The sequence below is a fragment of the Ovis canadensis genome, chromosome 3 (assembly GCF_042477335.2).
Source record: "Ovis canadensis isolate MfBH-ARS-UI-01 breed Bighorn chromosome 3, ARS-UI_OviCan_v2, whole genome shotgun sequence".
Classification (NCBI taxonomy): domain Eukaryota; kingdom Metazoa; phylum Chordata; class Mammalia; order Artiodactyla; family Bovidae; genus Ovis; species Ovis canadensis.
The window spans coordinates 207,256,169-207,281,790 of record NC_091247.1 but is presented as its reverse complement, the minus strand read 5'-3'; the positions used below and the strand labels follow the sequence as shown (position 1 = coordinate 207,281,790).

Genomic DNA, 25,622 nt, shown 5'->3' with positions numbered 1-25,622 from the left:
CTCCTCTCCTGGGAGTGGGGGGTCATTTTCTGAGGCTTCCGCTGGACTTGGCAACAACATATCTGCCTCCGGGAGCCTCTGTTGGGGGTCCAGACTCAGGAAACACGAGGACTGTTGGAGAAATGCAAGTTGTGGGCAGGAAGGTATGTGTGTACACACACTGACACACACAAGAGAGGTGGAGAGCTGTAAAGAAAGGCTTCAACCACAGGGACTCCTGAGGTGTGTCTCCATAGACACTGGAGACAGGAGCAGCTGTGAGTCTGTTTGCATCTCCTCAATAACCTTCCCGCGGACCACATGGTGATGGCGGGACCATGGGTCCCGCAGAGCCCTCCTCCATGCGGTCCAGCCTCCCTCAGCCTGGGCCCCTTGGGAAGAGGCTGAGGCTCCCCAGATGTGAGTGCTAAGCTGGCCTGGGACTGCTGGGGGCGGGGGACAGGGCGGGGACCCAGGAACTGGTGGTTCGTTCTCTGTAAACCCTCCCTACCCAGGATGGCAGGTGACTCTCAACACTCGCCTCTCCTCCTACAGATGGTCCAGGCTCTGATAACACTGCTCCCCAGCAAGCTCCCACCTTCAGTTCTTCATGGTAAACTGGGACCTCCCAAGAGGTAAAAAGGGAAGGCAGATGAGATTAAAAATTCAGATTAGACAAATTACTGACTATGTTGAGTATAAGGAAATAGCGACTCTAGAGCTTTGAGGCCCAGTGGGGAACCACTGGCCACCTGTGACTATTTACACTGAAACTCTCCAGGCACACTTGCCATGTGTGGCCAAGAGCTACTGCATTGGACAGAAAAGATACAAGACACCTCGCTCACGGTAGAAAGTCCTACTGGACAGCACTGGTCTTAAGGTTGCCATGAAGAGGCCTATGGAGATTAGGACTAAAGGGTAGGGTTGACAACAGCACTAACTGGAAGTTCATTAAAGGCCCCACTTTCCTTCCTACAGGCTTTAATGTCATCCAGGAATCCCTTAGCAGTCCAACCTTGATGATAAGCACAACAGAATGGGATGTGTGACCCCTAACACCTTAGCTGACAAAGTAAGATGAGGCACTGGGCCCCATGCGGTGAACCCTGAGTTTACAACAGTCATGAGAACCAGAGGCAAGTCCCTCATCTCTCCAGCCCTCAGTTTCAACCCTCGGCTGCAGAATGGAATGTCTTCATCTACCTCCTAAATCACACTAACATTGCTTCATGACATACAGGAAAGTTAGCAGAGAAAGTTCTGAAAGCTCTCAGTCCCAAAAGGGTGTTTTTTCCCCTTCATTCCTTGCTATTTCCATTTCCTTTCATGAGAACTATGTGAGAAGATGGATGTTCGCTGCACCTATTGTGGTAATTACTTCATAATATATGCAAATCAAACCATCATCTACCTAAAATGGATACAGTGATGGATGTCAATTATCTCTCAACAAAATGGGGAAAAAAAATTGCTGTTAGGTGCAAAATGCTCAACAATAGCTAGGTGCTACCCTCAGAAGTTAAAGCACCTGGCATGCACAGGGTTTTAGGGTTCCATCTTCTCCTCTTTATCCCCAAGAAGCATCTCGATTACAAGTGCCCGGGTCGTGGCACTAGTGTGTTTTTTCTCACAACCACATCCTTGCTCTTGATAGCTGACTCTTTAGCAGAGCTGTTTTGTTGGCTGTGTTTGGCAAAACCAAATTTCCCCCCTCCATCCTCCTCCTCCTCTTCCTCCCCACACAGAAAGAGAAGAGAAGGTTATTTTAAAGTCACCCATAAAATACAATCTTGGAGGTCCTCCTGGAGTGCCCTCAGAAGGAGGGGGATGGAGAAGACAGTTTCAGAGACATCATTTATTGAAGTCTTACAATGCCTAGTATACTTTATTTGAGCTGTGGGAATTAGCTTTAAAAAATAGAGGCACGACCCAAGAAAAGGTGGAGGGAACGAAACACGCACACACAGAAAGGCTTTCAAAATACTTAGGGATTCCTTATACAGCTCAGCGTGTGTAAACTAACGCAGACCGCATCTAGTAAGCACTTAAGACCAAAACGAGAGCCAGAGGAAGACAACTGGGAGAATACGGTGGGTTATTCAGGGAGCTTCCTCAGAGAGTTCAAAATTGAGCCAGCCTTTGAAAGAGGTGATGGAGCTGTTTGGGCAAAAAGAGAGAGAAGAAGGCCTTCCAGGGCAGGAGATTATAAGATGCCAAATAGCAAAGACAGGACGGGGTGAGAGGGGATCAGACAGGTAAGCGCCCAGAGACCTGGGGGGTGGGCAGTAATACAGAGGCTAATGGCCGCCGGAGTTGGGGCCCCAAGCAACAGGGAGGTCAAGCCTTGATGGGCTTTGTGGGGGAATTTCCTTTTGCTAATAAGTGGTAATAGAGAGCCACTGTGGACTCTTGAGCAGAGGAAAACAGTGTTTAATGGAGACAATTCTAGCAGCCGTGTGAAGGATGGAGGTGAGGAGGGAAGGCAGGCAAAGCAGCGTGAGTCCTGCACGAGGCAGTAGCCACTGAAATGGAAATAAGGATCGAAGGAAACACTGGCCGAAAGGGGCTCCAGAGGAGACAGCCAGTGGGAACCCAGGCCAGGGCAGTGTGCCACTGGCAACGGGGCAACGTTGTGAGTGTGGTCATCTGAACGGTGAAGGAAGGGGTCTTTTTTTTCCTAATGTTTTCCCTTTAACATTTTCCCATTTGGGGAGGATGTGCCTGGGGAGATCCTTCTGAAAAACCACTGGAGACATCATTAGGATGCTGGAATACTGAGTGGAGTAAGTCCGACAAGTGCATGCATCATATGATATTGGTTACACGTGGAATCTAAAAAATGGGTACAAGTGAACTTATCTACACAACAGAAATAGAGTCACAGATGTAGAAAACAAACATGATTACCAGGGGGTAAGGGAGGGGGATAAATTGAGAGATTGGGATGGATATACACAGTACTATGTATAAAACAGATAACTAATAATGACCTGGGCTTCCTGGAAGGCTCACGGGTAAAGTATCCACCTGCAGTGCAGGAGACACAGGAAACGAAAGTTTGATCCCCGGGTTGGGAAGGTGCCCTGGAGGAGGAAATGGCAACCCACTCCAGTATTCTGGCCTGGGAGTTCGGACAGACAGAGAAGCCTGGTGGGGTACAGTCTATGGGGTCGCAAAGAGTCGGACATGACTGAGCACAGCACACACAATAACGAACTATTGTACAGCACAGAAAACTCTACTCAACACTCTCTATGACCTATATGGGAAAGAATCTTAAAAAGAGTGGACATATGTATATATCGGGCTGATTCACTTTGCTGTTTAGCAGAAACTAACACAATATTGGAAAGCAGCTATACTCCAATTTAAAAAAAATTAATGTTTTTTTCTTTAACATCTTCTAATATTGGGAGGATGTTCCAGGGAAGATATTTCTGAAAAACCACTGGAGATGCCATTAGGATGCTGGAAATGGAGATTTCAGAACCATGGGAATCAATATGTCACTGAAACCAGGTGATAAACTGAGTCTTCCAAAGACCTGAGGCTTGAGGAATAAAACAGAAGCAGACACTAGATTACACCTTGAGAAGGCGGTGGCAGGGTCTGGGCCAAGATGCAGGGCAGAGTTTCTACTGACATTGTGGCTGGACTGTTGTTTCCGGGGGCTGTCCCATGCCTTACAGGACACTGCAGACTCCTGAGAGTCCCTTGGACTGCAAGGAGATCAAAGCAGTCAATCCTAAAGGAAATGAGTCCTCAATATTCATTGCAAGGACTGATGCTGAAGCTGAAGCTGAAGCTCCAATACTCTGGCCACCTCATATGAAGAACTGACTCGTTGGAAAAGACCCTGTTGCTGGAAAAGATTGAAGGCAGGAGAAGGGGATTACAGAGGATGACATGGTTGAATGGCATCACTGACTCGATAGACATGAGTTTGAGCAGGCTCCAGGGGTTGGTGATGGACAGGGAAGCCTGGCGTGCTATAGTTCGTGGGGTTGCAAAGAGACACGACTGAGTGACTGAACTGAACTGAGCAGCATCTGGGGCCTCCACCCACTAAGAGACAGGAGCCCTCCTCTCCCTGGTTGTGAAATTCAAAACTAGCTCCAAGTGTGGCCAAGTGCCTCCCAAGAGGCCACGTGGTCTCCTGCTGAGAACTACAGATGTGAGGTCATAGTAACATCGAACGTTTATTTGTTGGACCCTCACAGTGCATCAGGCACAGTTTTAAACACTTAAGAGATATTTAGTAATTTAAGTCCCAAACATTTTGAAGCAGCTATACTATTATTACCCCGATTATATGAGTAAGGAAACGGACACTCAGAGGTCGCACACTTTTTCAAAGGTTTCACTGCTAGGAACTGACAATGTTGGGCAGTTTAGCTTCAAGGTCCATGATCTGTTAACATGAGGCTTGACCAGCGTTTTCGTGGAAAGGAAGAATCATATGTGAAAATGTCCTGAAGACAGAGCCCATGAGGGCTGGAGACAAGGCACTGGGGAGATGCATAGGCTCCCGGAAGTGCCAGCTCTGAGGCTCTGAGAGAGAGACAGGGGGACTTCAGAAAGGAGGATTGAGTTGGGGGAAAATGAATGTCACTTTGGAGAAATAAAGGATTTAGGGCAACCGCCTAAAAAGTCACCATTGAAAGCAGCAGTGAAGAAGCCGTGGGAAGACAGGATTTCATCATGTCAGGAGAGGAGCCTTGAACGTGACAGCAAAACTTCTAATGAAAAGATGGATTGGGCCAGAAATAAAAAGCTTGCCCACGTCGTGAAAGACAGAAGGCAGGCCCCTCTGCAATTTCCAGCAAACAAAAGACAGACATGACCGTTTGTGTTGAGAAGAGGAGGATGGTGGACACGTACATCAGAGAGTGTTGACTTTTTCAGCCAAGTGTCAGGAGACAGGACCGTGAACAATGGTTTGGAGTGAATGCCTGGGGAGGTGATGCTTTCAGGACGAGGTGAGCATGTGACTCTGGGGCTCGCAGACAAAGGCTGGTCACCCCCATCCTTCAGGGATGATGGTGTTTTGGAAGGAAGGACTCTGAGCATGACAAGTGAGATGAGACTTCTGGAACTTTTGTCATCCTCTCTTAGTAGTGTGAGTGACAGAACAGAAAAAGCAGATACGACTGCAGGTCGATGGGTCAGTGGTGGAGATATTAAACAGAGTGAGGAAACTCCAGTGGTCGAGCAGGGAGGGAGAGCAGCAACAAGGGTTCCACATGGTCAAGTCAGGGGATCCAAGTGAAATGGAGGAAGCAGAGCCTGAAAGTCACAAAGAGGGCAAATTGAGGTCTTCGGGGGGAGGGGGTGAGAAAGACATGATAATTTAGGGAAGGGACATTGCTGGAGACCTGAGGTGCAAGGCACACAAAGTGGAGAATATGTCTCAGTGGGTAAGGGGTTGATGTGCCAAGGAAACATGCGAGAACCCATGAATCCAACATATTTCCAAGTTCCTTTAGTGTGTATTTTGAAATATAGCAGAAAAAGGAATCAAAAGTAAAAACGTTGACTATTTTAACTGAGTAACTAAATAAACACTTGTTCTATTAAAATTAGAGAAAGTTCTTTCCCTCTGGGCGATTTGAAAAATCCGCTTAGAATAACAAATCTAAGAACCGTTATTTCCACAGCATGTAGAGCCGTGTGCATAAAATTACAGGGTTAAGAGCATTTATTTAATCAATCCACCATGTGTTTTAGAAACACGGGTCCACCGGACAGGCAGACAAGAATGGCCAGGAGTTTCAAAGAAACCGGGGACTCGATCACCTGGAGTAGATGCTGCAAAGGGCCGTGTGGGTGATAAAGCAGCACCGGAGACAAAGGAGCAGGTGGGGGAGAGCAGCCAGGGCGCAAGTCTAGAGGAGCAATTCTCCAGCCTGGCTGTCCATCAGAATCACCTGGGCAGCATTTCAAATATCCTGGTGCCCGACGAAGAACCTGGAATCGGTGCCCCAGGGAACATTCTCTAAGGCTTCTTGTATCCCACAAAGGAATGATTTTTCATTCATATTCTCATCTTCTCTCTGTCCTTCTGTCTCTGTGTCTTTCGTCTCTGTCTTACACACACACACACACACACACACACACACACACACACACACACACACACACATGCACCAGGCTGGCTCTTTCACATAGCAAGCAGCAGAGAGCACGGCTTCATTTGGCAGCAGCTCCGTGCTCCAGCTGCATCCGGGCTGGAGCCCAGAAGCACGGAGGAACCCGGAGGCGGTCCCTGCCTCCACGCCCACCTCATCTCCACTCCTGATTCCCTGATTTGGACACCAAAGGGAGACCAGGACCCAGTGCCTTCAACACATCCACCTCTTCTTCCATGGAAACAGAAGGGTTTCACAAAGACCAATAACCCACCAGCCTGCAGGTACTAAACTCAGAGATTCACACACGGCATTCATTCTGTATAAAATTAACCCTGGATTGTCTAAGCGACCGGTAGACACCGTGACAAAAACCAAGGGAAAAGTCCAAGGTGATTTCTATTTGCCGTTTGAATGCTTGACATTCAATGAACTCATAACGCTTAATTCCTTCCCAAAATGTCTGTCTGCCACCATTTAGAGGCAAGACCGAGAGAGAGATGGGCATGGAGCAGGCTGCAGCCAGCACATGTCTGCTGGGCAGCAGGTTGGCCCGTGGCTGTGATGCCCAAGGAAGCCCAGGAGAGGCTGGCCTAGTGGACAGGCTGGCTGACCTCCACCAAGAGGTTGCAAAAACTACCCCTGGAGTCCAGACGGAACTTCCCAGGGTGGAGGAGAGCAGCTGTCGCTCTCCGACTCTCCCCGGAAGTCTGCCAAAACTGCAGATGACTCCATCCTTGTCATCATCGGCCAGGCAGGCAAGGTGGGCAGGCGGGGGAGTGGGGGCGTCCCCTCTCTTGGGGGACTACAGTCTGACCTCAGACAGACACTCTGCCCACACAAGTCCCGTCCCCAGGGTCTGGAAAGGGGAACCTCCTTACTGCCCTTTCCTTTCCGCCCCCCTCCCATTTTCTCGCCCTCCCTGTATTTTTCGTCCTCAACACACAAAGGGGAAGAGAAGCCGAAGAAACTGATTGAAGCTGATGTACTGGACGTGCCACTTCCCTCTTTTCCCTTCTGCCACTCTCTTTTTCTGTCTCTCCCTCTTTCTTTGCTGCTGCCATTGTCTCTCATAACGTTGGGATCCCAGGCTCAGCTCTCTTTGGACAGCGCATTCATACTCCCAACCCACTATCTTCAGGACCAATTTAGAAACATTCCCCACTCCCCAAGGTCATCCTAGGCCACCAGGTTTCACATGCTTCCTCTGCCTTTCTTATACTCGGAAAAAAAAAAAAAAACACCACTCCCAGCTTCTGTACTGCTTCTCCTCTGTGCACGAGAGCAGGACTGAAGGATCGCTGAGGGATAGGCTGGGGAAGGCGTTTGTGTAGGAGAATCAGAAGACGGAGAAGACCAATGAGGAGCGTCACTTTTCTGCTGTCCTGCCCTACTGAGAACTCCCCGGCCCTATTCCTAGGGTGTGGATGGCAGAGGCCCGGGAGCTAAAGTTCCAGGTACTTTATATAACACTTCGCCTCATCGAACCTTCACATAACCTGCACTTCACACAAGAGGGGAAACCGGGGCCAAAAACTGAAACGCCTAATCCAAGGTCACTCAGTGGCAAGCGGCAAATTCAGGATTTTGAACCCAAGGCCCCATGACGTCAAAGACCTGGCCACTGACTCCTGTGGGCTGATGATCTGGGCAAAGCTAGAGTGGCTTTTGGCCTTTCCCTCCAGAGGCACTATTCAAAATCTCCAAGTTTGCTTTGGTTTAAAAGCCACAGGGGTTCCAGCCTAGAAATCCTAAAGTTGCTGGCCCCAAGCAGCTTGGAAAAGCACTGCCTGACACCCAGTAAAAATACAAAGCTCCCACCAGGAGGAAGGGGAAGAAGGGGATCCAAAAAAGTTATTTTCACTGACTGTCCCTTCTGTTGGGAGGGGAGGGGAGTCCTCTCAGAAACCTAAAAAAATCCTTACCCTGGGTCCCAAAGGAGAATTTGTCTCTGGTTAGACATTGCCCTCAGAGCCTTAGACAAAAGTCCAGGAGTCAGCTGGGGTAGACTGGGAGAGGCATGAGGTGGTAGTTTCTGCCCAGAATCTACTTTGTCTGAATCACATCCACTACTTCCAAAGTACTCCAGTCCCCTCGCCCGCAAGCGGCCATGCTAACCGGCTCGTGTCTGGCCAGATGGCCGAGGCTCCTACATCACTTGCTTAGACCACCTTGAACTTCAATTCTGCCTGCTCCTTCAGCCATTTGTGCTCTAGTATCAGCTCCTAGCTTGTCGGCGCTTGGAGGAACAGCCATAATGCCTGATTCCACAGCAAAGAGAGCCTGGAGCCCTGCACTTGACCTCGAGCCTGCATAAACATTCTGTAATCGAACCCATGAGGGTGGTTGAAACTGGAAGAACACAGGAGCTGGAGCCTCCAGGAAGATTCTTCACCACAGCCCACTCCTTTCCACAGACAAAGAAGTGGAGGAATATGTGCCAGGGTGTGTCCTGGGTACAGGGCTTAGGGCAAGGGTTCTGAACCTGGCCTTCATGGCCCCCATGCCTAACCTCTGGTGTGGAGTTGGAGGAGTTAGCTCACAAGTGGGTTTTTCGGGGAAGAGAGTCCAGAGGACACATTTTAGAAATCACTGATCAAGTGCATGGGTGGGCAGGGAGTGGGAGGCGTGGTGGCAAATATAAAGTGGGGCGCGGGGGTCGTGGCAGGAATTGCAGAGGCTGTAAGCAGGGTGCTCTCCACACCACAGCTGCAGAGCCACCTCTGGAGGAACACTGCCACCCTTCAGCCAGGGGAACAGTCCCCAAGGGGCAGGCCAAGCGCTGGCTTCACCATCCCGCCTTGTCGAGGACAGAACAGAGGCTGAGTTCAAGTGCCCCCAGGTGAGAGGCAGTCACGCTTCCACAGCATCTCCAGGGCCAGCCGCTGCTGCCCATCACTCCCTTCTGAGCACCATCTATTCACCTCGCCCCATTTTTCTTTTAAAAGGTAGATTCTCCAGGGAAGTCAGAATCTAAAACTTTCATTACTTCTTCTTAATTAACGTATCAGTTGCCTACAGTCTGCCAAGCCTGTCCCTCTCAGAAAACCACAGTTCTAATAAGGTTTGTTCCTTGAAAAGCCATTTTGATGGTTGCGAAGGCCTGGTCTCTTTAAGGATCTGGAAAAAGACTGGGACGTTCAATATGTTTCCACTGTAACATTTACGTTCCTGAGTTTGTAACTTTCAGTCATCATCTCTTTTTTAAAAAAGGTTAGAAGCTGGCCCTCAGACGTCTTTCCAGTCCTCTGTGATTTTCTCAAATGGCAGCCTCTGCCCTTCAGTGACCACTTTCTTGTTAGAGGCAGCTTAGAATCTGCCTTTAAGACCTGGGGTTATTCACTATACTCTTCTTAATTAATGTTTCAAAATCCCCTCCAATTTTAACGTGGTTTTGTGTTCCCTAGCCCACGCTAGAACCCAGGTTATACCCACCCATATACACACATAACCCACAAATACACACATGTGATTGTATGTGAGTAACCAGTACCCAATGATTTTCTAAGAAAGTAAGGGTATACTTCTGGCCCTTATGGTGATGATCTTTACCCCTTTACATTTACCTAATTCTTGATATAATTAAGTCTTTATTTTTTTATTTCCTATAGCATATTTTCTGAATAATTCACTTTATTGTGGAACTTTGGAAAGTAAAGAAATATATAAAGAAGTAAAATGATAACTCGCTTCCCCTAAACTCTGCTGTCTTTTGCACAGAATGTTGGCCTGATCTTTTCAGGTTTCACAACCTTCACTTTTCCTAAATAGGCTCGCCGGCTCACCAAAATCATTTTTCCTCTTTGTTTCTTCAATCTGGCTTTCTCACCCAACGTAACGAGCATCTCTCCTTGTCTCTCTCAAAGTGGAGGCAGAGAAGAAAGAACACTGGACTTGGGATTCTCAAAAGCTGGGATGGAGCTCCATCTCTTTTTTTCTCTTCAACTGTACCCTTTTGCATAATCACTAGAGCACTCTCTGCCTCAATTTCATCATCTGTAAAATTGGGATAACAGTTTCTGCCCAGAATTTCTCCTACACCAGGACTATAAAAATATGTGGGGAAGAAAACGTGAGAAAGCCCCAAACAATTTGTTTTGTTTGTTTAATTAGTTGCTAAGTCATGTCGCTAAGGGTCTCTTGAGAGTGCCTTGGACAGCAAAGAGATCAAACCAGTCAATCCAAAAGGAAATCAACCATGAATATTCATGGAAGGAATGATGCTGAAGCTGAAGCTCTAATACTTTGGCTACCTGATGCAAAGAGTCGACTCACTGGAAAAGACCCTGATGCTGGGAAAGATAGAGGACAGGAAGAGAAGGGGGCGGCAAAGGATGAGATGGTTGGATAGCATCATCGACTCAAAGGATATGAATGAGTTTGAGCAAACTCTGGGAGACAGTGAAGGACAGGGAAGGCTGGTATGCAGCAGTCCCTGGGATCCAGTGTCCAAAGTCAGACACGACTTACCGAATGAACAAGAATCAGGTCTAACTCTTTTGTGACCCCATGGACTGCTGCATGACAAGTTCCTCTGTCCATGGGATTTCCCAGGCAAGAACACTGAGGTGAGTTGCCATTTCCTTCTCCAGGGGCTCTTCCTGATCAGGGGTTGAACCCAGGTGTCCTGTAAGTCTCCTTTGTTGCAGGTAGATTCTGTACCGCTGCACCACCTGGGAAACTACACAGCACTCCAAAAATGTAAGTGATTATTACTATTACAAACAAGTCAGTTTGTCTTGGCCTCTGTTTCCTTCTTTCGTTGAAAACTTCCCTTTCTTGCTCAAATTGTTTGTTTGTTTACAGGTTTCCTTACAGCTTTCTATTTTTCTCCTCTGATCAGTTCATTCTGCCCAAAGCTCACTTTAACTTTTAAATTCTTGATTAACTGGGGCCTATTTATGCATATGATCTGTATTTTTTTTTTTGACTTAGAATTCATGTTCTCTTAATATTCTAGGAACATGTCAGCTCTTGACCATACTTTCTTCTCTTGCCATCTATGATCTAATAAGATATTCAAAGAGGTCAGTGCCAGTCTTGATCTGCAAGGCCCTAAGCCAGAAATGACTGCCCCAAACATGGGACAACTATGCATTACATCCTCACCACCAAACTGGCTCTGACTGGGTGGGGACCAGGGGCTGTCATACTAGTTATTACTTACTGAATGCTAACTCTGTCACAAATACAGTTCAAAGTGAAATAAGTCACTTAATTCTCATAATGACTGAAAGGCCAGAACTATAAATACCTCATCTTGAATTTCCATCCTAAAGGAAATCAATCCTGAATATTCATTGGAAGGATTGATGCTGAAGCTGAAACTCCAATACTTTGGCCACCTGATGCAAAGAACTGACTCATTTGAAAACACCGTGATGCTGAGAAAGATTGAAGGTAGGAGGAGAAGGGGATGACAGAGGATGAGATGGTTGGATGGCATCACCGACTCAATGGACATGAGTTTGAGTAGGGTCGGGGAATTGGTGATGGACAGGGAAGCCTGGTGTACTGCAGTCCATGGGGTGGCAAAGAGTTGGACACAACTGAGCGACTGAACTGAACTGAACATCTTGAAAAGTGAAAGTCAGTGTTAGTCGCTCAGTCGTGTTCGACTCTGTGCAACCCCATGGACTGTAGCCCGCCAGGCTCCTTTGTTCATAGGATACTCCAGGCAAGAATACTGGAGTGGGTAGCCATTCCCTTCTTCAGGGGATCTTTACAATCCAGGGATCAAACCCAGGTCTCCTGCATTGCAGGCAGATTCTTTACCATCTGAGCCACCAGGGAAGTCCCTCTTACAGGTAAGGAATCTGGAGTTACAGAGAAATGAAGACCTCTGCCCAGTAAACCAAAGGAGCTGTATGGAAGCTCTGGCTGTCTGACTCCTGAGTGCTTGTTTTCAACCACTGTTTTCTGGACCTGCCACCATGTTAGACCGTGATAAGAAACAACGGAGGGGTGTGCAGGTTAGCAGGTCCCCTCAGAACACCTGAGGCAAAAATGGCAGAGATGGTGACCAGAAAACCTTTAGGCACCAATAGGTGATGACAGCAAGAAGCAGAGAAGTGCAGCCCATTCCACCCACAGCAAAGCTCCTCACTGATGATGCCAACACATGCCCTTGCTTTTCTGGAAGACGGTGCTAGGCGTGTCCTGTATCTAAGGAGCACGGTCCCAACCACCCTGCAAATTCCACTGTGCACTCTCCTCATTACGAAGAACTGGACACACAATATGTCTAAGTGTCTGACCACTCAAGTCGGCCATAAAAATTTACTACAGAGCTATAGAGCATAAAGCTTAAGAGCATGGGCTCCAGACAGACAGCTGGGTTCAAATCCCGGCTCTTTTGTGTCCTAGGTATCCTCTTCCATAAAATGCAGGCAATAACTGCAGACACTTCCAGGGGTGGTGGGGGGGGGGGGGCGGTGGGGTTGGGATTGTCAGATTCATTCATGCACGGAAAGCACCGAACCCAGAAGCTGTCAGTGCTCAGATCACACCACCAGCCACTTGGTACATGCCCACCCCATGCAAGAACTCTGCTAGGCTCCCCCGGGGTAGAGGGCAGAGGTGTTTTCTGCTCTTGAGAAAGCAGGATGGATGGAATGGAGACACGGTAAGAGTCACTTCAAACTAGAGGACCATGGTTAGCAAGGAGGCAGTGACTCCAGCCTGGGGGTGCCAGGAGGACCTGGGGCAGAGAAGTCCTGAGCGGAATCTTGAAGACAGGACGGGAGTGAGGCAGGTGAGCGGAGGTGGGGAGGGCACCGCGGCAGAGCAGGAGGTGTGAGCAAAGGCGGGAGCCTGAGACTGCCATTCACATTTTCCTTTTCCCCTGCCTCCGTCGCCATCTTCATCTCTCCCCTTCTCGGATTGTGTAAAGATAAAAGATAAGCCTGGGAAAAATGGTTCTATACATAAAGCTAGAAAGATTAGTCTTGCTCTCCTTTCTGACAGGCATTTATCTAGTTTTCTAGATAAATACTGTGAAAGAGAACCGGAGAAGGAGACAGAGACCAAAGATTAAAAACCACAGGTCACAGTGCCTGTTGCTGCTCTGGGTTCCAAATGCCAGGGCCTCACTGCCTGCCCCCTGCCCATCAGATGCTCCCTCTTCTCCTGCCCACGGGGAGTATGTGGTCCACGCACCGCACTGGAGGCCGTTGCAAAGCCGTGATGTTGAGCAGGGTGGAGTTATTAACACTGATGTTGTGTGTGTATTAAGCTCATGGTTTGAGGGGTTCTTTACATTTCCTCACTTGCTCCACAACACAATCCCTGTATCCCCTAAAGGTCTCATTTTACAAATGAGGACGTGAACTCAGAGAGGTTGGGTAACTTGCCGGAGTCCCACAGCATGCACGTGGGGCTGAGATGGGACCAGATTCCTGGCCCCTCACGCATTCCTTCCCCAATACCACTCTGCTTCGAATTACTGAAAAGTAGTTTTAAGATCCACACGTGACAAAGCTAAGCACCAGAACGCCCTGCAACACCAAGGAACAACCTCCTTTCTTAAGCAGAAAAGACACAGGAAATTGATAGAATCACCGACTCAATGGACATGAATCTGAGCAAACTCCGGCAGACAGTGAAGGACAGGGGAGCCTGACGTGCTGCAGTCCACTGGGTCAAAGAGAGTCTGATATGACTTAGTGACTGAGCAACAACAACAGGGATATGGAATCTTTATCTTGTATGTTTACTTAAAAAAAAAAGTGCCCTCTGAGTCACTAGTTAACGCAGATATTTGAAACGAAAAGAGTTCATATCCTTTTTGGAATGAAGCAAGTGTATCTAATGGAATAATAATCGTGAGTTCTGCTGCTAGTAAAAACCCAACAATGAAGCAGGATGCTTGATCACCATTCTCTTATTCTAAGCACTCAAAGTGGTAGTCTGGGTTTGAGAAAGACATAGATGGGAGAAAATGGGTAATCATCGGAACGTCCAAGACTAAATAAGTTCAAAGGGGACTGTTTCCTCTTAAAAGAGGTATCTTCAAGTTGGAGGTGCAGGATATTTACAGAAGGGTAGGAATAGGCTGAGCGACTTCCCTTTCACTTTTCACTTTCATGCATTGGAGAAGGAAATGGCAACCCACTCCAGTGTTCTTGCCTGGAGAATCCCAGGGACAGGGGAGCCTGGTGGGCTGCCGTCTATGAGGTCACACAGAGTTGGACACGACTGAAGTGACTTAGCAGCAGCAGCAGCAGGAACAGGCTAAGAAGATGGTGTCCAAGCATTAACCATCATGTGAAATAAAAGAGACGCTGATTGCCAATGCCATGACTTTCTCACCTCTTGTCCTCACTAAATTAAATTACAGTCCAGAAATTGGCTATTTTGTAGGATGCATTTTTCTACTTGAAAACAACTTTGTCTTTTCCCAAGAGCGAAGTCCAAAGAGAAAGGATCAGAAGGAAGTCACTTCAGCTAAGTTTCAGAGTACATGTGCTTATGGGGTCCTCTACATGCGACATAAACCCTCCCCGCCTTTTACATGGCAGTGGCTCTATAGAGTTTCAAGAGCCAGGGATTAGAATCCAAGGGTGTCCGTTGGAATCCTGGCTTGCTGACTGCTGGGTGCCCTTGTGCTCTCTAACCTTCACTCTGTCCATCTGAGAAAAAGAAAATAATGTCAGCCTGCTGGTAAGGATTGAATGAGATAACATATGTAATGTAAGCCAGAATATTACATATATAACGTAACCACAAATATCTATTGCCAATTCAAGGCCCAATTTCAACAGAAAATTGAAACTGTCCTAAGTAAAAGTGAGGCCATTCCTTTTAGATGATTATTATACTTAAACTGACATCAATAATTCTTAGTATTTTCATCCCACCATTTCTCTCCCAAATGATCTACAACTTCTGGCCACCTAATTTCAGGACTTTCTCATTTCCTTCCCTAACCTCAAACTGAGGTACATAAACGCAGACTGACCAACAACTGAGATTCCCTGCTAGGGTGGTAGAAAGACATTCGTAAGTTTCAGAACCAACTTTGAATTTCATCTTGAAATCAAAGCCTCTCTGTAAAGAGCGACAGAATAAAAAGGAGAGGTTGGGAAGGTGAGTAACCATGTTCCTATTTATTCCAGAAAGCCTGGAGCAGTGAAGGCAACTGGGGCACATGAGACGAAAAGTCCTTCCTAGGAATTTGCCCCCAAAGTTAGCATGAGAATGGTGAAAAGCAAATAAAAAGAGGATGTATGCAGATGACTTGAGAGGGCTTATTTCTAGCTGGGAAGCTCAAGAAAGACTTGGTGGAGGAGAGTCTTAGAGATGGACCTGGAAGGATGACAGCATTTTCATGGAATTTGCAGCAAAGGGGAAAAGCACATTAAGCGATAAGGGAGCGCTTTTGGAAGAAATGCCCTTATTAAACACAGTGTAAAATGAAACTCAAAGACGTGAGGCACTGAGAAATGGGTGAGTTTTCATCATCAGTCTGTAGCAAGCACTAGATACTCGCATCCATACAGCTCTAGTGAAACACACCGGAAGCATCACGAGGTGCTTGGATGGCCAGGAGATGAAAACGTTAGGGGTATAAATATGTCAACTTTACCCTCAATGCATGTTAATTTCTATCACCATCAGTATGGACAAGCAGCATTTCTGAGCAAGGCCCATGTGCAGAGAGCATTCTGCTAAGCACCAAGGACTTAAACTGACATAAAGCAGGAAGCAGGAGTCTCATTCTCATGGAAAAACGGCAAATTCATCAACAAGCAAAAGTGATTTCTCTTCTATACGGAGGAAAAAAAAACCCACCCAGTAATTTTTTTTTTCCTCCAAAAATCCAAGGGGTCAATGTTCTCCTACCCAAGAAAGACCTTCCGTTAAATCTGAGCACCTATATTTGGCCAGGGTCAGATTTCTTCTGCAGTCTCTCTTCCTCTGTGAGCTGAAGGAAAAACCAGGACACACACGTAAACGAGATCAGCACCGGACTGAAATGAGTTCCGTCTCCCCTTAAGCCCAGAAACAATCTCAGAGCTTCTAACAAGGTGATCGAGAGGAGAGCCATGAACCCCAAAGACATCAACTCTGGCCCCACGGAACGCGTGGTCTGCATGGTAACAAACCCAAGGCAAGAGGCTGTAGTATCTCCATGATTCGGATGTTCTGCTTCCAAAGGACCAACCAATAGATACTGGGAAATGCAGATCAGTGAGTCCACTGCTCAGGTTTCTCCTAGACAATCATCGGCTCACACCTCTGCACATCACACCAAACTCCACTGTGAGTCCAAACCACGCTCATCACCTTTCTCTCCAACTGCTCTGAGCAGACGTCCAAAACAGAACTATTTTTACTTTCTTATGATTTGTCCTTTTAAAGGAACACAGATCCAATAAATCTGCTTTCTCCTCTCACCTCTGTACATTTAGGTTCACAATGATTTTAAAATGGGGAGACAAAAAGGAAGCAGGTGAGAAAACTATTAAGCCAGCCAGCTTAACAGTCAGTGATTAAAGTAACAGTCACAGAAGAACGAAGCTTACTGCCTCCCACCTTCTTCCTCCTCTTCATGCCTTTAATATTCAACTCCAGGCGCTGAGAGGGAGGGGACGGGGGCCAGTGGGTCCCAACCGCACTCAGATAATTGCCCCATTCACACCCCTCACCAGTCAATCAGGGTCCGCTCAGCCAGCCCCATTTATTAATAGTTTTCCTACATTTACAGTGTTACTCAGGAGTGAAACGAGGCTCTCGCTCCGAAATGAGAAATGGGGCACCCTCAATACAGACTAAGTGGAACAGGGCATGGGGCCACGCACCCTACTTGCAGGCAGGCACACTTGTGTCAAGGGTGTCCAGGAAAGTAGTCCCTCCCCCTCCCCCCAACCACCCCGTTCCCAGCGCAGGTCACTGGTAAGAGCGCCCAGGAACAGGGTTACTATAGCTCTCCTCTGAAGCCCACACCAGTTCCACCCTTTGGGCGCACTCTGTATACTAGAGGTCCTTACACTCCAATCAATTCCTCTGACCTCTGACTCAGGGACGCTCTGCTGGTCATGGGACCATTTCACAGCCTTAGCATCTCCGTTTGCACATTCAAATACTAGAGCTGCAGGATGCTTAGAGCTAACAGATGCCCTGTCAGTCATCTCGCCCAGTGGTTCTCAAATATGGCCTCACATGAGGCTCCCTGGGAAACGTATTTAAATGACCACAGCCTGGCTATTGCCCTGAGAGATTTTAATTGAACTGTTCGGGGTCAGCCTGGGCACGGACATCCATGACCATGGGGTGGTGTTATTTGTCTGTATTTGTTTTTGCCAAAGTTCTGCAGGTGATTGTGTGACTGACCTGGGGCTAAGGAGCACCGTCTTGCTTGATTAACGAGCCTGTCTTGCTCTTCCAGAAATGCGGAAGTCAATGCCCAGCATCCATGGGGGCCACATGGTCACAGGGGAAAAGAACACAAGCAGAAACCAAAAGGAGTTTCTGATTGCCAAGACCACCGCCGCCCCCACCACCACGGAGGACACCCTGGGAAAACGTAACTCTGTAAAGACCCTTCACACACCCAGGGGGAACAGGATACCCTGGGCTCTGAAGATGGGGCCAAGGGCTCACCACTGGCTGGCTTCAGGGCCAGGCAGCCCAAAGAGACAAGCGGGGCTGGGCACTGGAGGGGAGGCACCGAAAAGGGACTCCGTGGACCTGACTCTGCCACATGCACGTGGCTTTAGACCCCGTGGCTAACCTCGAAATACTGTCACAGCTTCAAAATGGGGCCTATGGAAGATAGTTAATCTCCAAGGAGCCTGTCAGCATTAATATGCTTTATCCCATTTCTTTCATGCACACACACCCCACATGCATTACTGTACCTAAATGCACAGACACATTCACTACATTTAAGAAAATCTTTGACTAATGTTTGGCAGGTAAGTCCCTGCACAAACATGTGGGGTGTGTGTGTGTGTGTGTGTATTTGGATACAAATACAAAAAACACTGCTCTCTAATCTAAAGTGACCAGACTAAGACCCCTGGGAGGTGAGAGGGTCAACCCAGAATGTCTGGGCATTCTCATGGGGTACAGAGGGCTTTGGGGAAAGGACTGAAGACATCAGCTAAGCTCCAGGTTTCTCCCAAGCCTCTCCTCCCCTCCCCGAACAATGCAGCTTTCATCCGGCCCTTGAAGTCCCTTCTTTCCGAAAGAAATGAGATCCGATTTCCTAAGAAATTCTCACCAGTTGAAGCTCTGAGAGGGTCTCTCTAAAGAGTCACAGGAAATTGAGACTTGACATTTCTTTCTAAAGGAGGAGATTTGTGGTCTGAATGAGGCGGTGAGCAAACCCACAGACGATGGCGTGTGTGGAGTGCGGTGTGGCTGTTAGAAGTCGTGCGAGTTAACCAGTTGAAACCTTCAATTGTCTTGATCTAGGAAGCTCTCCATGACAGATGGCAGATACCTCCCCTTAGAAGGGTGGATCCCCAGCAGGGTCCAAAACTGGGCCTCTTTTTCCTTCCAGGCCTGTCACTCCCTTGGGCCTGGCCTCTTCCTGGCCCCCGGCCCCGCTGCTCTAAGCACAGCCCTGTCTCTATGCCTTCCCTGCCCTGCCCCTCCAGTCACCGCGAAATGAAAGTCCCACCACCCAGCAGTGCCACCTGCTCATCCACACACCCTCAGGTGTACGCTCTCTTTACCTGTGGCTCTTCAGGCTGAGCTTAGGTTCCTTTTGCTAATGAAACATATACAGACCATAATATCCAGAGAAATGGTGAAAGTGTGGGGAAAAGGGTAGAGAAGGATGGGGAGCAGGGAGACACGCAAATAAAATTTAGCAGAACATTCATTGCCAATCCATCTCCCCTTAGGCTCCAATGCTACAGTTCACTGAAGTGGTAGCTGCAGGTGTCTTCTGAGCATGTCTACACCAGGACAGCCTCATGAAGAACACTCCTGAAACAAGAAGCCCTCTAAAGAGGCCACCAAAACATTTTGTGAATGTCCTGAGAGCAAGTAACTGAGCCCCTCTTCTTTCATCAATCCCCTTCACCATTAAAGAAAGCAGCTAGTGTCCGCCTGGCATGGCCTCTCCCTGCCTCCCTTCCTCTAGAAACACATGGGGCTCGGCTAGGCCTTCATTCCCAGTAGCTTGGCCCGGGCTAGGATCCAGCTCTCTCCCTGGCTACAAACCAACTAACAGCTGTCCCTTTCTTTCTAACGGCCATCAGCAAAGTTAGTAGCAAGCCGTGGCCTGAGATGAAGATGGTGTCCTTTGCTCATTCCAGAGGCAAGCCTAATAAACAGGGCTAGGATTCATTAACTGTAGAGCCACTAAACCAGAAAGGACTCTCTTCCCTCTTCTTTCAACAAGACCCTCACATTATCCTCTGCCCTCATCGTCTGGAATCTGAAATTCCTAATCACTGAACCAGCACAATGATGTGCTGATCTTCTCCCCAAGTTAAGGGATGTGAGCGAAAGCGGGAGGCTTGCCCCATGACAACACCTGCCTCCCCATCTGTGCTCCATCCTCCTGAAACGACCATCGTCTCCTTCTTCTAGGAAACTCCTAATTAAAGATGTAGTTTAAATGTCACCACCTCCATGAAGCCCACCTCTTTCTCCAAGGCTGCTCTCTTTTACATCTCTTACCCAAGGACATGGTGGTCTCCTTACGTGTCTCCCCCATTAAATGCCCAACTACTGGAAGGCACAGCCAGAGCTAAATTTTTTTCATAACACAGTGCTTGACAAAAATTGGTTCTTAACACATGTTTGTTGAATAATTGAGGAGAGCAAAAGTCACAAAAATAAATGAAGTTAAAAGAAGAGATAGTGTGAAAGAAAAGAAACCAAAAAATAAATAAACTCAGAAGCTGGAGTACAAGAAAAGAAGGAGAAGAATCAGTGATGAGAAGGACCAGAATAAGAAACCAGAGAGGACCGGAGGCAAAGAGGCAAACGACATACGTGGGTGGAAGAGAGAAGGAAGAAAGGACAAGGGTGAACTTAAATACAAAACCTCCTCTCTGATTTTTTTTTTCCTTTCTATTTTTAAGAACAAAGCAGAAAGGCTGGAACTCCCCAAAGGAACAGAAACACATGTGGAACTGCCAATGTTCACAATGATTCAGAATTGGGTTCAGGAATGATGTAGACCCACGATCCATGGTCAAGTAATTTGGGCATCACCTGGGAGATGGCTAGAAATGCAGAATCTAAGGTACCAGCCCAGACCTACTGATTCAGAATGGACATCCTAACAAGGTCCCCAGGTGATTGTTATTCACAATAAAGTTTGAGAAGTGCTGATGCAGACATCTGAAATCCACAAATAACCCCCACATCTCTCTCTGTTAAGAGGAGCAGTGCACAAAGCCTTGGCAGTGAGCAGCTACCCAACTTAAACAAATCACCTAATGTCCCTGGATCTCAGTGTCTTCATCTATTACGTGAGGTCAGAGAAGATGCTTTCGTAAGTGTCGCAGAGCTCTCAAACTCTTGATCTCCTCTAACATCCTAACTGAGAACCATTCCTAAACCCACCTGAATGAATAACAAGTAGCATCTTTCACTAATTAATAGTTCACTTCTTCTCTACACTCATTTACTTACTATTTCCCCAAGTCTCTATTATGTGCCAGACACTGTGCCAAGTAAAAAATGATTCCAAGGTGAATAAACCCCTCCCTGCCCTCAAGGGGCCCACAAACTTCTTAGGGGAAACAGGGCATATAAACAAAACTAGGATAAAGTGTACTCATGGTCATCTGCACGCAGTGATGGAGAGAAGGCAGAACGTCCTGGGGTAGTCACAGAGGATTTCAACGACAGGTTACATAGGCACCAGGTCCCTTCTCTGCCAACCTCAGCTGAAAGCAGTGGAAAGTGAAAACACAAAAATGACATGGTTGGAAGTCACTGAGGAACCAACTGCAAGGTTCCGAACACACCTCTCTGGGCTCACAAAACCCTAAGAGCTGATCCACACCATGGGTCTTGGGTCCTGGCTGCAGGAACCTCATTAACAGCCACAGGTCTGCTGTAGAAACCCACCTCCTCTGAGTTATGCCTGCTCCTTCACATTCTATCTTCTGCAACCTTACGAAAGATAATATCAATTCAACCACTAATTCACTCTCCCTGGAGACTTCTTCTTGTGGTTGCAAAGAGGAGACACACTTTAATAAATGTGAACAATTCATTAGACCAGTAACTCTTTGGATTCATATTTATTTACAGAGAGAGCAGATATTACGATCCAACTGTATGCACCGTAGCAGAGACTGCAAATGTAGTTTACTGAAAGGAAGAAATTTCTAGAATTCTTAAGGAGGGTGCAGAATGGCAGTGAGGAAAAGGAGCTTATCCACTTCTGACCCCAGCAAGTTAGCCAAGATGATGGCTGATTTTGTCAGCCATACTGTCCATCACTAGAGAGAGAAGGCCATCATTCAGAACAATAGTTTCCCAGCCTTCAGAATGACGAGCTCCACCTGCCTCCTATAAGCTGCTATTTTGCTCTGGTTTCTTCACACACAACCTGTCCTTTCCCCTGCCTCCTTCTCTATTTCACAGACTGTAAATATTAACTAAATTTTTGCTTTAGCCTGTCAGTACTAGACGATATGTTATCTCAATTTTCAGATCCTTGAACAAGAAAATAGTGGGGGAAAAAAACTCTATATCCTGAGTTCATCATATTCATGAAGGAGATGGGAGTTGGTTATTCAAGGTAATGATGATGTGGCCAAGGACTGAACCCAGCTCAGTCCTGTGTCTCCACTCACCCCACCAACCAATGTTAGCCCATGTGTCCACCCTCCAGATGCCCATTGGCGCCCCCACCTCCACACACACAAGTCTGGGTGCGTGAATGTGAAGGTCAAGGAAGACGGTCAAGGTTCTGAAACCAAATTTCTGGAGGTGAAGCAGGAATACAAAATCAAAGTACCTGCTGTTCATCCCTTCACCAGAGGAAGTCTCTCTTCTCCCTCAGCCTAACAGAAAGGCACTGGGTGTGCAAAGTAGTGACTAGAGGAATCTTTTCTCTCCCTCCTCCTTTTCTGTCATTCCCCCTCCTTCCTTAGTCTCTCTGCCTCTAACCACCCCCCTCCCCCGATAAATTATACAGATAGAGTGGCAAAGCAAGGCTTTTCAGACAGACAGGCTTCCCAGGGATGGAACCAACGGAGAGAAGAAACGAGACACTCCTGGGCACACCCTGCCCCCTCCTTGCTTCCAGCATCTATTCTAAGCTGCCACATCGTCCTGTGTACCCAGCTCCATCGTGCTTTGCCACACCTGAAACATACACACGGAAGACACCATGTTGTTCTGCTTCCCTTGAAATCACCAGTCTAACATCCTTAACCGTGCTTTCCTGGGAAGTCTTTATTTCCTATTAATTTTTTTCTTAATTACATATCATGGAGGCACCTCGATTGGAATTAAATGTGCTCTTCCTCCCACAAGGAGCCACATTTCTTTCCCACGTAGCCCACGCCATCAGGGGAGTTGACAGGAGGAAAGAAGACAAAATAGAACCCAGTCAGCATTTTGCACAGTAAGGGGGGGAAAAAAGCGGGGATAGTGGGGGGGAAGAACAATGGCCCCGAGACACCCCAGAACACCACTGAGTTCAGGACATCTGCTCTCGAGACCGGGACACCTGCCTCCTCCCAGGGTCTCCAAAAGGGCTTTGGATGTGGAAAGGCATGGACCACCTGTGGTGACTTCTCCCTGAATCCCAACAAGCTCTTTCCGGATAGATCCCATTCTTCCTCTTTGTGGCTTTCCCACCACTTAGTCCTCCCCTTTCAGTGTCTTGTCCTTTGCCCAGGCTTACAGCCGGCTAAGGATGGCCTGGAGCCTATCTTCACCCCATTGGCGTTCAGGGCAAACCGGGCTGAGACTCTGCGTGAAAGGCCTCCTGACAACCTCATCACCAACCAACCTGATGAAGGACCTACTTGGTGGAGAGCACTGGGGTGGCCTCAGAAATGCAAGCGAGGCAGAGGCCCATCTCGACTGGTTCATCCCACCTATGGGATCATTGCACATGGAGCTGCTATTGCCACCCAGACCTCTGTTCCATTCTGAAGTCAAATTCAGAGCTCATCCTCCCGCCTGAAGGAGCAGAGCAGACGGAGAACCACTCAGGTGTCCCAGGTGAGCGCACAACTAGATCACCCCGGCTGTTTGTAGCCGTGGCAAGAGTGTGGCTCCAAGCGGGATCCCAACCTGTCACTCTGATAACATCATGGTCACAAATGAGAGCTGAAGCAAGGAATGTTCAGAAGAATGAAACCTGGGGCAGGGCAGCAGGGAATCCGATTCCATCCATTCTTTCTGGACAATGAAGAACTAACTCTCCTCTAAAGTGATGTTGAGTGATAAGGACCTTCCAGGACTTCTCCCACTTCCCTTTCGTATTTTAGATTGTTTAAAAGTATTATTAAAAAAAATACTGGAAAAAAAGATTTGGAGGTGGAATACTTTCAGGAAGATTATTGGTACTAGTGATTCTGCTACATTATTTTGAAAATCTTTATCTCAACCCGATTCCTACCCTTGGGTGCCTTCAGAGTTTGGGAATATATGGTCAGTGGAGTAGCCAGCTCACCACCCTGGCCCTCCAGTCCGTGGACGATCTTATTTCCTAGGAGTAGTCTTGGATTGCATGAGTGGCTAGCTGAAGAGCCATTAGCTAAGTCTTTTCCATTTCTCCTGCTATTTCTCCTTTCAAGTCCATGAAAATACCGCCAAACCACACTGCTCATGTTGCAGAATTCGATGAGAGGGAGAAAAAATGTAAGTGTTCATTCTCTTTGGAGGGTCCATGGCTAACCCAAGCAAACTGCACATCTCTTTGTTTAACACAAAGACTCACGTGTCAAATTCTGCACCCCTGCCACACGCACAGCATTTTAGAACTCTGCAAGATAGCCATTTTGCAAGAGTGTGCAAGTAACAGTTTGCTTGGAGGATGTGTGGGTATAAATAGATGTGTAGACAGAAGGAGAAATTTATAGCTCAAATATAATAGCACACCAAAAAATACAAATGAAAAAGCAGAATACTGACAGAATTCTTCCTTTCCGAGCCTAAAATTTGAGTCCTCTTAACCTGCAGCACCCTCCAATTCCAGGTGCTCTGAGAGCAGGCTGATTTCCCACCCAGACCTGCCCCTCTGCAGCAGGCCTCCCGGGATCTCTGGCCGAGGGTCGGCGTTTACACAGGAAGCGGACTTCGGGGCAACAGCTACAAGAACCTCATTCGTTACTCCATTTTTTAAAAAGGGCATAAAAAGGATGCCCAGTAAGGTAGAGACAGGAGCTAGAGAGACATGGAAGTGGCAAGGGGGAAAGGCAGCCTGAAAAAAAGAAAAAAAAAAAAAAAAGCTTTCCCGATTCCCATAAAAATCAGAGCTTTAGCTCGGGGTGAATAAATTTGCAATTTGACTTGAAAATCACACAGGTCTCCCAGCCCTTCTGCCATCCAACGGCTGTCCCTACATATATCCAGCCCCATGCCTCCAAAAAACCCCAAACCTGTTTGATGAGGCAGGAAAAGAAATAACATGGGAGATCTCCCCCTTTGTAACAAGCCTTTACCCCCACACAGCATTATTTGAGTATCTTGTTACCCTTTCTTTCCCCCCCCAAAAAAAATCCACTTGAGGGACTTGAAGAGAGAGATAAACAAGGAATCCCTACCCCGGGTGAGAAGAAAATGAAATCGGATTTGCCCTACCTTGGTTTGTAGAAGCCAAACCTCTAGACGGACAGATTAAGGGAGTGAGCATGGTGGGAATATCCAGTCGCTTCTTCTCGCTTGCATATCCACATAAGAAAGATGAAGGATAAAGAAAAGGAAGATCATTTAAAATCCAATTCAGCGTGAATTTTGTTTTAATCTTGTGTCTTGAAGAGAGGCAAATTCAAAGAAAAAAAAATATGGAATTCAAAGGTAATTCAGGCTATGGAGAACAGCTCACAATGCAGAATCCAGAATGATTATTCCGTGTGCATGTGAGGTTAGTGGCCGGACTATTTTTTTTTTTTTTTAACAATTCTTCGGGCAATTACGGTTTTTGGTTTTTGGAGCTTTAGTGGAGGAGGCTCTGTGTAGAGAAGCTGGGGACGGGATCTGTCCCTCCGTGGAGCGTGGTCATTCCCAAAGCGTCCCCTTCCTAAGGGGGAAAAAAGAGATGGTCAGGGTTTGATTCGAGTGTCCCCCAGAGGATGAGAAAAATGCATTCCGAAAAAAAGAAATCAATTCGTTTTAAGGAAAAGGGGGGAGGAAACCCTGCATTTCCCACAGAGTGCACACCAGAGGAATGGAAAACAGCTGGCACCGGTCTATAAATAATTCAGAAAAGGTCTGGCTATACCATTCCTGGGACAGGCATGGATGCGAGGTGGGAAAGCCAACCTGAATGGAAGAAGGGAGAGGGAGAGAGAGGGAGGGAGCGAAGGAGGGAAGTGGGAAGCAGGGAGGGAGAAGCGGCTCCCTGTAGCAACA

At 47.4% G+C, this 25,622-nt stretch overlaps 1 protein-coding gene across 1 annotated transcript in view; it reads right to left on the bottom strand.

Annotated features, from left to right (window-relative positions):
• GRIN2B (glutamate ionotropic receptor NMDA type subunit 2B) overlaps nucleotides 1-25,276 on the bottom strand; it is a 503,573-nt gene extending 478,297 nt beyond the window's left edge. Inside the window, exon 1 of the mRNA XM_069585649.1 lies at nucleotides 24,852-25,276. The gene's annotated coding sequence lies outside the window, so the exon portion shown is untranslated. The remainder of the gene's footprint in view (nucleotides 1-24,851) is intronic.
• Between the last annotated feature and the right edge of the window lie 346 nt (nucleotides 25,277-25,622).